At 42.8% G+C, this 10,002-nt stretch overlaps 1 long non-coding RNA gene across 1 annotated transcript; it reads left to right on the top strand.

Moving 5' to 3' along the window:
* Positions 1-3,267: 3,267 nt before the first annotated feature.
* Positions 3,268-9,519, top strand: LOC142491022 (uncharacterized). Its single transcript, XR_012800226.1, has 2 exons — positions 3,268-3,343; positions 9,052-9,519. It is a non-coding gene; the product is annotated as an uncharacterized LOC142491022 (long non-coding RNA).
* The last annotated feature ends 483 nt before the right edge of the window (positions 9,520-10,002 follow it).

The following is a 10,002-nucleotide window of genomic DNA, read 5'->3' as shown; positions in this document are numbered from 1 at the left end:
AACTGGGTTTGATTTTCATTGGGGGCGTATATGTTCACCAATGTTATGGGTGAACCTGCTAGAGTACCCCTGAGCACCAGGAATCTTCCCTCTGGGTCTGATTGAGTGTGAGTTAGGGCGAAGGGGACATTGTTCCCTATTAGGATAGCTACTCCTTTCTTTTTACTCGGGGAGGATGCGTAGAAAGCCTGTGGGAACAGGCTCTTGAAAGTATTTGGGGGAACTGGTGAGTTAAAGTGTGTTTCTTGTAGGAAAACGATGTCCCCTTTTGTTTTTTTTAGTTCCTGGAGCGCTAGTTTTCTTTTTTTATTTGAGTTTAGTCCCTTTACGTTAAGCGTGATTAGTTTTATGTCTGTCATTTTGTGGCGTGCTTATTTTTCGGAGCTCTGAGCTCCGCGGCCCTCTGTATTCCCACAGTGAGGGCTACTAGTCCTGCGAGCCTTAGGTGAGTTTGTGTAGGCGAGTGGGGGGGTGGGAGAGGAGGGAGGGTGGGGGGAGGGGAGACACAATAGGAAGGGTGGGGGTCGTTGGGCCTTCAGATGGCCCTAGAAAGTAGGCCTCTCCCATGCGGATGAGAGAGGTACTGGGGTTTATTACCCCTAGAGATCCTTCCAGAACTCAGAACACGGTCGGAGACCGGAAAGAGGGTCCCACACCCTCTGTGGGAAAACTTACTTAAAACCACTTCTAGGGAGACCACTTAGTGTGCTGTCCTATAAACATTTCTAAACATCATCACAAAAATCTTTGGAAGAAACAAAACCTTTTTTAATTACCTCTATTTTATCGGTCAACATTTATATAGTCTGTGTTGTTATGTTCTGGGCGTTCAATATTTATCAACCCCATTTTTGGATACTCTGGGCCCAGAGTTAGCCCCGTCTCCTCAAAATGCAGGGGGGGTGGGGGGGAGGGGGTGAAGGGGAGGGGAGGGGGCAGGGGGGTAGGGGGGGTGGGGGGGGAGGGAAAGGGGGCAGGGGGGGTGGGGGGGTGGTGGGGGGGAGGGGAGGGGGGTGGGGGGAGGGTTGTGTGGGGAAAAGGACGGGAGGGGAGAGGGGGTGGGCAGGGGGGGAGGGGAGGAGGGGAGGGGGAAGGAACCACTTGTCAAGGAAAAACACAACATTTGGCATTTATCATATGACATTTGCATTTTCTTATCATCTGATACATATATCCTATTGCTAGGGGGTACATTTACTTTTGTCTGCTTATCAACTCTATTTCTTACGTGAACAATTGGCATCTTACATATATCATTTGCATTTACTAATTGTCTTCTGCTTATACCTTATTTCTGCATAGTCCATTTGCTAGTATCTGCATTACCTCATTGTTCTTTGTTATGCTCATTTGGTTGTTACCATACCACATTTGCACTTTGCTTTTGGTTGCTGCTTAAGACTAGACAATAAAAAACGGGGGGGTGTTGGTTGAGGGGGGGGAAACGGGAGTGCGGATGGGCAAGTAGCGGGGGGGATGGGAGAGAGGGGAGCGGGGGGAGGGTAACGGGGGGGGGAAGGGGAGCACGGGGGAGGGGAACGGGGGGGGTAGGTAAGGGAGTGGGAAAGGGGTTGCAGGTACATCCTGGATAAACAGTATATTCATTGCTCTTTCGAAGTTGGCTAACTTGCCCCTGCTAGGCTGCTTTAAAGAGCATAGTGACAAAAGTCCGGGGGGACTGGGAAAAGAAGGGTTCATACGACCTGGGCTCCTCGGGCCGTGAAGTGGCAGGCCTGTCACTGCATCCCATCGTTCTGTGAGAGGGGGGGTATGAAGGGGGACAGGGGGTCTACCCCTTCTGTTCATACAGGGGGCTGCGTCCACTGTTCGTGCAGGCGTGTTGCAGGTGTGCGTCAGTTAGCTTCGCTTACTGCGCCCGTGGAAGGTGTCAACAGGACCTCAGTTCACTCCATAGGTCCAGGTGGTGTTTGCCCTCCTCGAGGGGGGGGGCTTGCCGGGTCAATCAGCTCGCTACCTCGGGCAGGACATCGATCGAGCGCTGACCGGCCGATGGGGTTTGTTGCGGGATCGTGGGGCAGGATGTGTGGGTGGGGGGGGGGGGGGGAGCGCGTGGGTCGCGGGGAGTGGGGATAGAGGGGAAGCATTCATATTTTTAATAAGTTAAGAGCAATGATAAATGAACTCTTAAAAGACAGGAATATGAAGCAGTTATCTTAACTATTGGCACGAGGCCTTGACATTATCTATTGCTAATAATAATTAATAATAACTTAATTTCATATAGCGCCTTTCTCCCAATGGGACTCTAAGCGCTTCACAATCACAGTGCAGTGCGCGGTGGGCGTTACGCAGCACATAGGAATTTTTACAGACACAGTAATACATTACTACATGACAATATTGTGCAAGGGTTGCAATCCCTCAATTATGTACTATATGTAGGAATGCTACCCGGGAGACGTCCTGTGAGATTGGCTGAGAATGCAAAGCATGCATGGATCCTTATGCTAATTTGTAAGGTGCAAGGATAATTATAGAAGAACATTCATTTAAAGCTGGCGTTGCTGTTTTTTTACCTAAGAGTGAGAAAACTCCATTCAAATTCAAGTCGTTCAGGTTACCTTGTTCATGTCACTTTTTCTCCATGTACCTCAGTCCTTAAAACTGAACTCTAAGCTCCACTGTTAATAATACCCTCCTTTATAATGCTCCTCCAACATGTAACTCACAAGGATAGTACCTCTGTATTTGATTAGTTATCATTTACAGATATAGCCAGAGTCTCTTTTGTTGAAGTCGCGGCATAAAGAGGAAAAAGACACGGCTTCAGTGAAAGTGACTGCTACGGCTTTGCCCTGGTATCGCTGCTGCCATTACATTACTTCTGAATGGGACCACTCACCGCCATAATGCACCCGTGTGCTGCGGAATGCTGCCTGATGGGATCCCGCGACTTCCCCTGGCAGAAACAAAACCTAGTCCAGCTACATACAGCTGTATGTTCTAAACAAATAGAAATCAAGAAATAATCATGAAGATTAGGGAACAAATATTCTCTATTTGTCCCAATATTTCCAATAAGGATTAGTGTACAAAAAATGTAACTCTCAGAGGGTCAGATCCACGAAATGGTGCTAAACGTTAGCCCGTCTGTAGTCTCATTCTTATGAATGGGAGTAAAGGCGTGCTTAAACTTAGTACCCTTTTTTGATTATGTGCCTAAGACATAAGGAAGTTTGTCCCATTGAAGCCTCCGTAGCTGACCGAGTGTGCTGTGTCCAAAGATCACCTGCATGATCCTGTATTCCGGACGTAGCGTCTAGGATCCTATATGCTGCATTGCACATGATCAGTGGTGTTGCTGATTTGGGCTGTTGTACATGTGAGTTTTGTTGTTATATATGTGTGATAAATGTACTTGTATCCACTATTGAACACATCTCATATACATCTTATTGGGATCACGTGTGTGAGCTGTGTCTGGCACCTGGAGGAATATCATTACTGAAGGGATAGAGATCTCTGGATCCACTTTAAAGGAACAGAAACCACTTGTTGTGTATGTACTTACACATGCCCGTGTGAGTATTGTGATATTACTAGCATTATTCACCCTAACCCTCCCCTGGCTGATCCCCCTGCTATATTGCGAAAGTATTGTCTAATCTTTTGCTCCCTGTGCAATGTATTACACTAATGTGAAAGTTTTTCAAGACATTGTTGTACGAGCTGTTAGAACTTAATAGTGTCTTGACACAATTAAAATTACTACATCCTGTGAACAGCTCATATAAACATAAATTAATAAAAATACATTGTTCCCCAAAATGCTACAGGGTATATTGGCACTTATTTTCACAATTAACACCTATTTTTTTTTACTGTGTTTGGATGGTTCTTATATATAGCCATAAGAATTCAAAACAATAGGTAGAAAAGGTGCAAAATTTCAACTCGTGCAAAAATTGTAAGAATGTGTGAGCTTTGCTAGTCCTTACCTACAGTAGATAGCATTTTTGAAAGCTCAATTTCAGGTACTTCCTTCCTCTGACATCTACAGCAACTTAGACTCAATATTCTTCGATGTTTATAGGGAAAGGGGTGTAAAAAATCAGAAGCAAAATAGTACAAGGTGTTAAGCCAGTCCTCACTTAAAAAATAAAAAAATGGTTTTACACTATGGGGAATATATATTAACCTCTGTTACTGGTTAATGCACCTGAACAGGCATTAACTCCTATTCAAGTCCACCCATAATGGAGCTTTATAAATCTGGGGGTCGACTAGAGAATGATCGATGACTATGGGAGTAATTCTATATATGCCGAAGCAGCCGTCTGGACCTTTTTCAGCTGAAAGTCCATTTTGAAGTCTATGTGGATTTACAACCCAAAACATCCCAAAGGGCTTCCTCCACAAACATAAAACGGGGCCCTTAAATCTTACCCTCAGTGTGTTAGTCCAACCTCCACCATCTCCAATAGGTTGCATCAAATGTTGGGGAAAGAAATTACAGCATACATGTGTATGGGGCAAACTAACCCATGTTATCTGATTCTAGCTTCAAGCTTTCACCCCTCTCTCCTTTCCTAATGTTGTTAGCCATTCCAGGTAGGATAAACATTACATACCTTTTATCATCTCTGTTGGCCTTTTCGGAACCATACTTCATTCCATTACTTCATGTTGTTGTTTATTATCATTGCATAGTGTAAAACTACTTTAGGGCTGAGAGATAGAAGCTCTGACTCTGGCGAACTGGACCTCTGGGCTTCAAAGGCAAGAACTGCAGACTCAAGCTGAATCAGGTTTAACACACAGTTGCAACAAAATCCAGGTCTCACCTTATCATAAAGACTTGATGAATACCAACTCGGTAGTCTAATTGCTACTGTACATAGAAATGTTATCACATACTAACAATCGATGTAATTCAATAAACAACCCAATTGTGTGATATCAATGAATCCAGCACACCATCAAAAATGCTTAATGGGTAATATTTGTGGTTTTTATAAACTCTTTGTCTCCTTATAACTAGGAACACTCCAGATCAGTAGAAATTATCTACCAACTTCCAGGTGCAAAAGGAAATCAAACCAGCTATGGGCTTTTCATTACGTATCCCTTAATCAATCCAGGGGAACTTGAGTGTCACAGCCAGCACTATATTTGAGCACATAATGTTTTGTGGGTTCTTGTGAAGAAGCAACAATTCTGGTCTGGGGGATCTGGTTCAAATAAAATAAATGTATGTGAGGGGGGAGGAGTTTAACTATAAGAATACAACTATGAATGCACTGACTCTTGCCAGAACATTCTTCAAATAGTTAATTCAATCTTAAGAAGAAACTTTGACATGTATGTATTTAATATGTAGTCTGCAGAGTAACCCCACTGAACAATCCTTTATCTTGATAACGTGAATGTGCCAGGTCCCAACTCTGAAAGAAATGAATAAGTCCTCCTGATAAACCAGAAAAAAATGATTGTTGATCCTGCAATGATGGACTAGGTGTGATGCCAGAGCACTACTAAAAGACAGATGTAATGCCTGCAGAACCATTATGGCTATACTTCGTCAAACTCTCAATGGGGTCACATATTTGAAGGCAACTCTAGAATGCAAGGGAAACCAACTACAACCAAAATACTTTTTTGGCGAAGTAATTATATAAAGAGAAAGGGAAATATATATATTTAACTAAAATAGAGTGTGTTAACCCCTTAAATGCGTTTTAAAACATGTACCTATCTTCTTACTGATCCCCATCAAATCACCAATTAAGTACGTTGTAGAATTGATTTTTATTTGCTTTTGATCAGTAGAACTGTGTTGCTAGTCCACCTCTGTTTTCTTTCATCGTTCAATTATTTTATGGACAAATGAGGAACTTTTAGCATTATGATCACATTGATACCATTAGTGAAAGAAACCCCGTATTAAACATAGGCAGGATAATGTGTACTTATTTGATAACAATATGTACATAATGTGTATATTGTATATATATGTTATAACATACTTGATGATCACCAGAATAACACGTTGACAAATATTTTTGTGTGCACTCTGTTTAGAGAAGAACATAGCTTTATAAAACTTTTCTTTCAAAGCTTTTATCACACTTCTACCTCAAAATTGTGTATGTTATATGAAGAGATTGCATCTGGTTTGTTGTTTGTTTGTTTGTTTGTATGTTTTTTAGAGCCTACCTGAAAAGAATTTACTTAAAGCTAGATACTATACACATAACAGGCAGATTGCACATTACACCGTGTATACTGTAAGGGTTTAAAAGCTCTGTACACCCTTTATAACTATGTGACCATGTCCCTAGTCAGTTCATTAAAAGGTATAATAACCTGCTCTGCACAGAGGACTAATATTAGAACTCTGTAGTTTTCCAAAAACAACAATATAGTTAGTGCCATCTAGTGGCCAATAGAGAATACTTTGGGGTGTCACACCAGTCCTATACAATGCTATACTATATATAATATAAAGTACTATTCCAGTTTACAATTACGTCAATGTTATCATTTGTTTGGCCTCTTTTTGTCATTTATAACAGGAGATACATGATGATCTTATTTGTGCTTCACACCTCCCCTTTTTAAATAGTCTATTAATACATATTGTGATACTAATTATATCCAATGGTATACCCAATGGTAATGGTTACATAACACTAACACGCGATGTAAGGCCACTGAACCCCAAGTGACATGAATTGCAGCCTATAGTTTACAGAATTAAAGTACCGATTTTTAAATGGCAATCTTTGAAGTTGTAATGTCCTCCACTGTTAATCCACTGTTTACTATGGAACTCTAACAACTACAGCTTTTAGCACTGACTCTGATATAATACTCCATACATGGAAAACTACTTCAGCCATCTAGAGGAAGAATACTATTTAACAAAGTATGTACTTCCGGTCATGGTTATCATATCCTCATATTCTAGACCCTTCGCTTCCCACAGGAACGAGATTCATTACACCCCCTGTTTAGCTCTCAATACATGGGGAACATAGACTTTTAGTCAGACTGCCTTGTTTAGCACAGGACATGAATCCAAGATTTTCCATGTCAGTCAAAGTGAGCTCAATACCTCGTTTTGTATTTCATTTGAGAAATCTATATGTAAAATGTAAAGGACCAGTTTCTGGACCGTGAATTGAGCCCCAAAAATGTTTAATGCCACATATCGCAGCCAAGCATTTATTTTCCATTATAGAATATTTTGCCTCCAATAGAGTTCAACTCCTATAGCAATAACAACTTTCTAGCTGTCTGCTGAGCATTGCAAGAGTGCTGCCCTTAGGCAGGGCCGGCTAGTAATTTTGTGGGGCTCGGTGGAGGGGCTTTCGCTGGGCCTCATACCTGGTCTGGCAGACCTGGCTCCTCCTCAGACGTTGCTGCATCATGATGTTGCGGCGTCAGGTGATGTCATAACGCCACGTGGCATCACATTGTCATGGCAACGTGGCGACATGTCGTGTCACATCATCATGGCAATGCAGCGCCATGTGACGTCATATTGCCACGGCAACACAATGCCATTTGAGATCGCGGTGCCATGGCGGGACTCTGTAGGAGGGGAGATGCTGCCAGGCCAGATAAGAGATACTTATGGAGGCCCTTGCTCTCCCCCAACAATTAGTTTAATTGTTGTGGGGTAGAGCGCTGGGCCTCTGTAAGCGCAGGATTCATTGCAGTGGCACTGATGGAACCACCATCAAGCCAGCCCTACCCTTAGGCCATAGTCCAAAGCATCTGTGTGCAGTTCAAACGGCTATTTAAAGTCTGGCACAGGTGCACATATCAATTCTGAGAACACTGGGGATGACAAACTCAGGAAGGAAAATATTAGTAAAGGGTGTTAGACAGAGCAGAGTCAAAAGCAGCCCAGGGTCATTCACAGGTTATCAGGCAATATAGCTTGAGGTTATAGTCAAGGGCAAAGTTGAGAAACAATCCAAAGTAATACACAAAATAGCTGGCAAAGTAACTTAAGGGATTTGGGCAAGGCAAATTTAAGATCAGATCCGATGTCAAACACAGGGGAAGCAGTATACTTAGCAGGCTGGAGACAGACACAGGGACATGCAATGTAGCAAGGAATAGCGTTGCAACATAAGGATTTGAGTAACTTCCTGGACATTAAATATGGATCAACTAGGAAGTGGGAGTGTCGCCATGCCTCTGGGAGTTGTAGTTTTCTCTTGTGTCTCAAGCCTGGTAAACACATGCAATACTGCGGCCAGAATAGGCTCTCAAAAGGACAGAATTTCCTAATACTGCATGCCCTGGCTAATCTCCGGTGAACTGGTCTGACATCAATCTGTTTTTTAAAGCACCAAATGCTTCCTCCTGGGAATCTGTCCATAGAAAACTGTATCCATACGTGTTGAGGTAATCAGTGGCTGGGCAGCTAGGGAATCATTTGGAATAAACCATCTCAAGCAGCAAATAAGTCACAAGAATTGCTTTACTTGAGTAATGCTCTGTGGACAAAGAAAATCACCAACAGATTGAAATTTTGCGGGTCCCGAACCCAGTCTTTGATACACAAGTAAGACATTTCCAAAGATTAACAATCAGGTCAGTGTGCCGATATGGGCAATGAGGCTCTTATAATAAAGGTGAAGCATCAGCCATTGCCCTATCATCTGGATGAATTGATAGGGTTGCCCAGTATATATATCTTATTGTGGCTCATCTGGCCAAATTATGTGTGGGAAAAAAGTATATATGTAACCTTTATTTTCTGTAATATTTTTTGTGCTTGTGTAACTTGGCATTTCTTTATTCCCTGGGCATGCTAGGCCAGTAATACACTTACCCAACCTGCATGCCAATGGATCCGGGTTTAGCTGGTTTCACGAGGGAGTTGAGCACACAGTAGAGTGGGGATGGGCCAGCCCCTATCTGGGGGATGTTGGTTCAGTAAGCGGAGTCATTGTCTGCCCCAGACAGAGAGACGCCTACCTCATCCAGAGATAGCAGGTCAGAATTGAGAACATGGACAGGTAGGCATTATTCTCTTTGGCTGATTTGTAATGCCCGTCCTCTTTTCCTCAGTCTCCCCATCACAACCAACAACAAAGATTGACCAACAGAGGTGAGCCTCATGATGTGTTTGGCCAACACGCAGCATTCGCACTGGGATTGGTCGCTACCCCATTCTCCATTATTTTCTATGGACACCAGGACCCTAGAAAAGCAGCAGCCGATCTGAGTTCCACAGGTCATTCCTACACTGGCATGTAGATGGACTTAACGGTGTACTCCGAAGTTGTGCCAGCTACCACCCCAAGACCACGCTGCATGCCTTTCTGAGGCAGGATATTCAAGCCTACCTAGCATCTTGCAACAAGTTTTACTTTGAGTTCCCATTCTGACACAGGAGTGGAAGCCATTTCGGTGGTGACAGGAACCTAGGTCAACTAGAATTCCCACTGAATCTCCCTGGTTTGTGAGTTTAGCTCTGTTAGGTGACTTTGTGCTGGGTATGTTGGCTCCGGCCAAAATAAACACCAGTTTATTTGATCTCTATGTCCTGTCTGGTACTTGATCCTGTGAAAGAGTTCTGGTCTCGTCTGACAGTCAGCACCAACAAGCTTTTCACACACGGATGTACATAATATGTTGTTGAAATTAAGCTGAAGCAATTACAGTACAATATCATCCACATATTTGCTCTGTAGAAAAAACGAGGTCGGCCCAGTGGTTCTTATATGCCATCAAACTCTATGTTTCAATCCATTAAGTGCTGGAAAGAAGCAGGGACATTGCAAAGACCAAATGGCAAAATACAGAATTGGAAAGGTCCACAACACCAACACAAGGTCCCAATTGTAGGTCTGGGATGGGTATTCCCCTTAAGTTCCTATAAAGGATCTTCAACGGAGTTTCCTAGGCGTTAGAAAAAGTTTTAAATAAATAAATTCAAGATAAACAATATTTGTGGGTGAGATGCTAGATCTATTGTACTTTCATCTGACAATATCCAGAAACTAGGTTCAATGTAGA

The sequence above is a fragment of the Ascaphus truei genome, chromosome 3 (assembly GCF_040206685.1).
Source record: "Ascaphus truei isolate aAscTru1 chromosome 3, aAscTru1.hap1, whole genome shotgun sequence".
NCBI classification, from domain to species: domain Eukaryota; kingdom Metazoa; phylum Chordata; class Amphibia; order Anura; family Ascaphidae; genus Ascaphus; species Ascaphus truei.
Note: the sequence above shows the minus strand (reverse complement) of the source record. Positions and strands in the feature narration are given on the sequence as shown.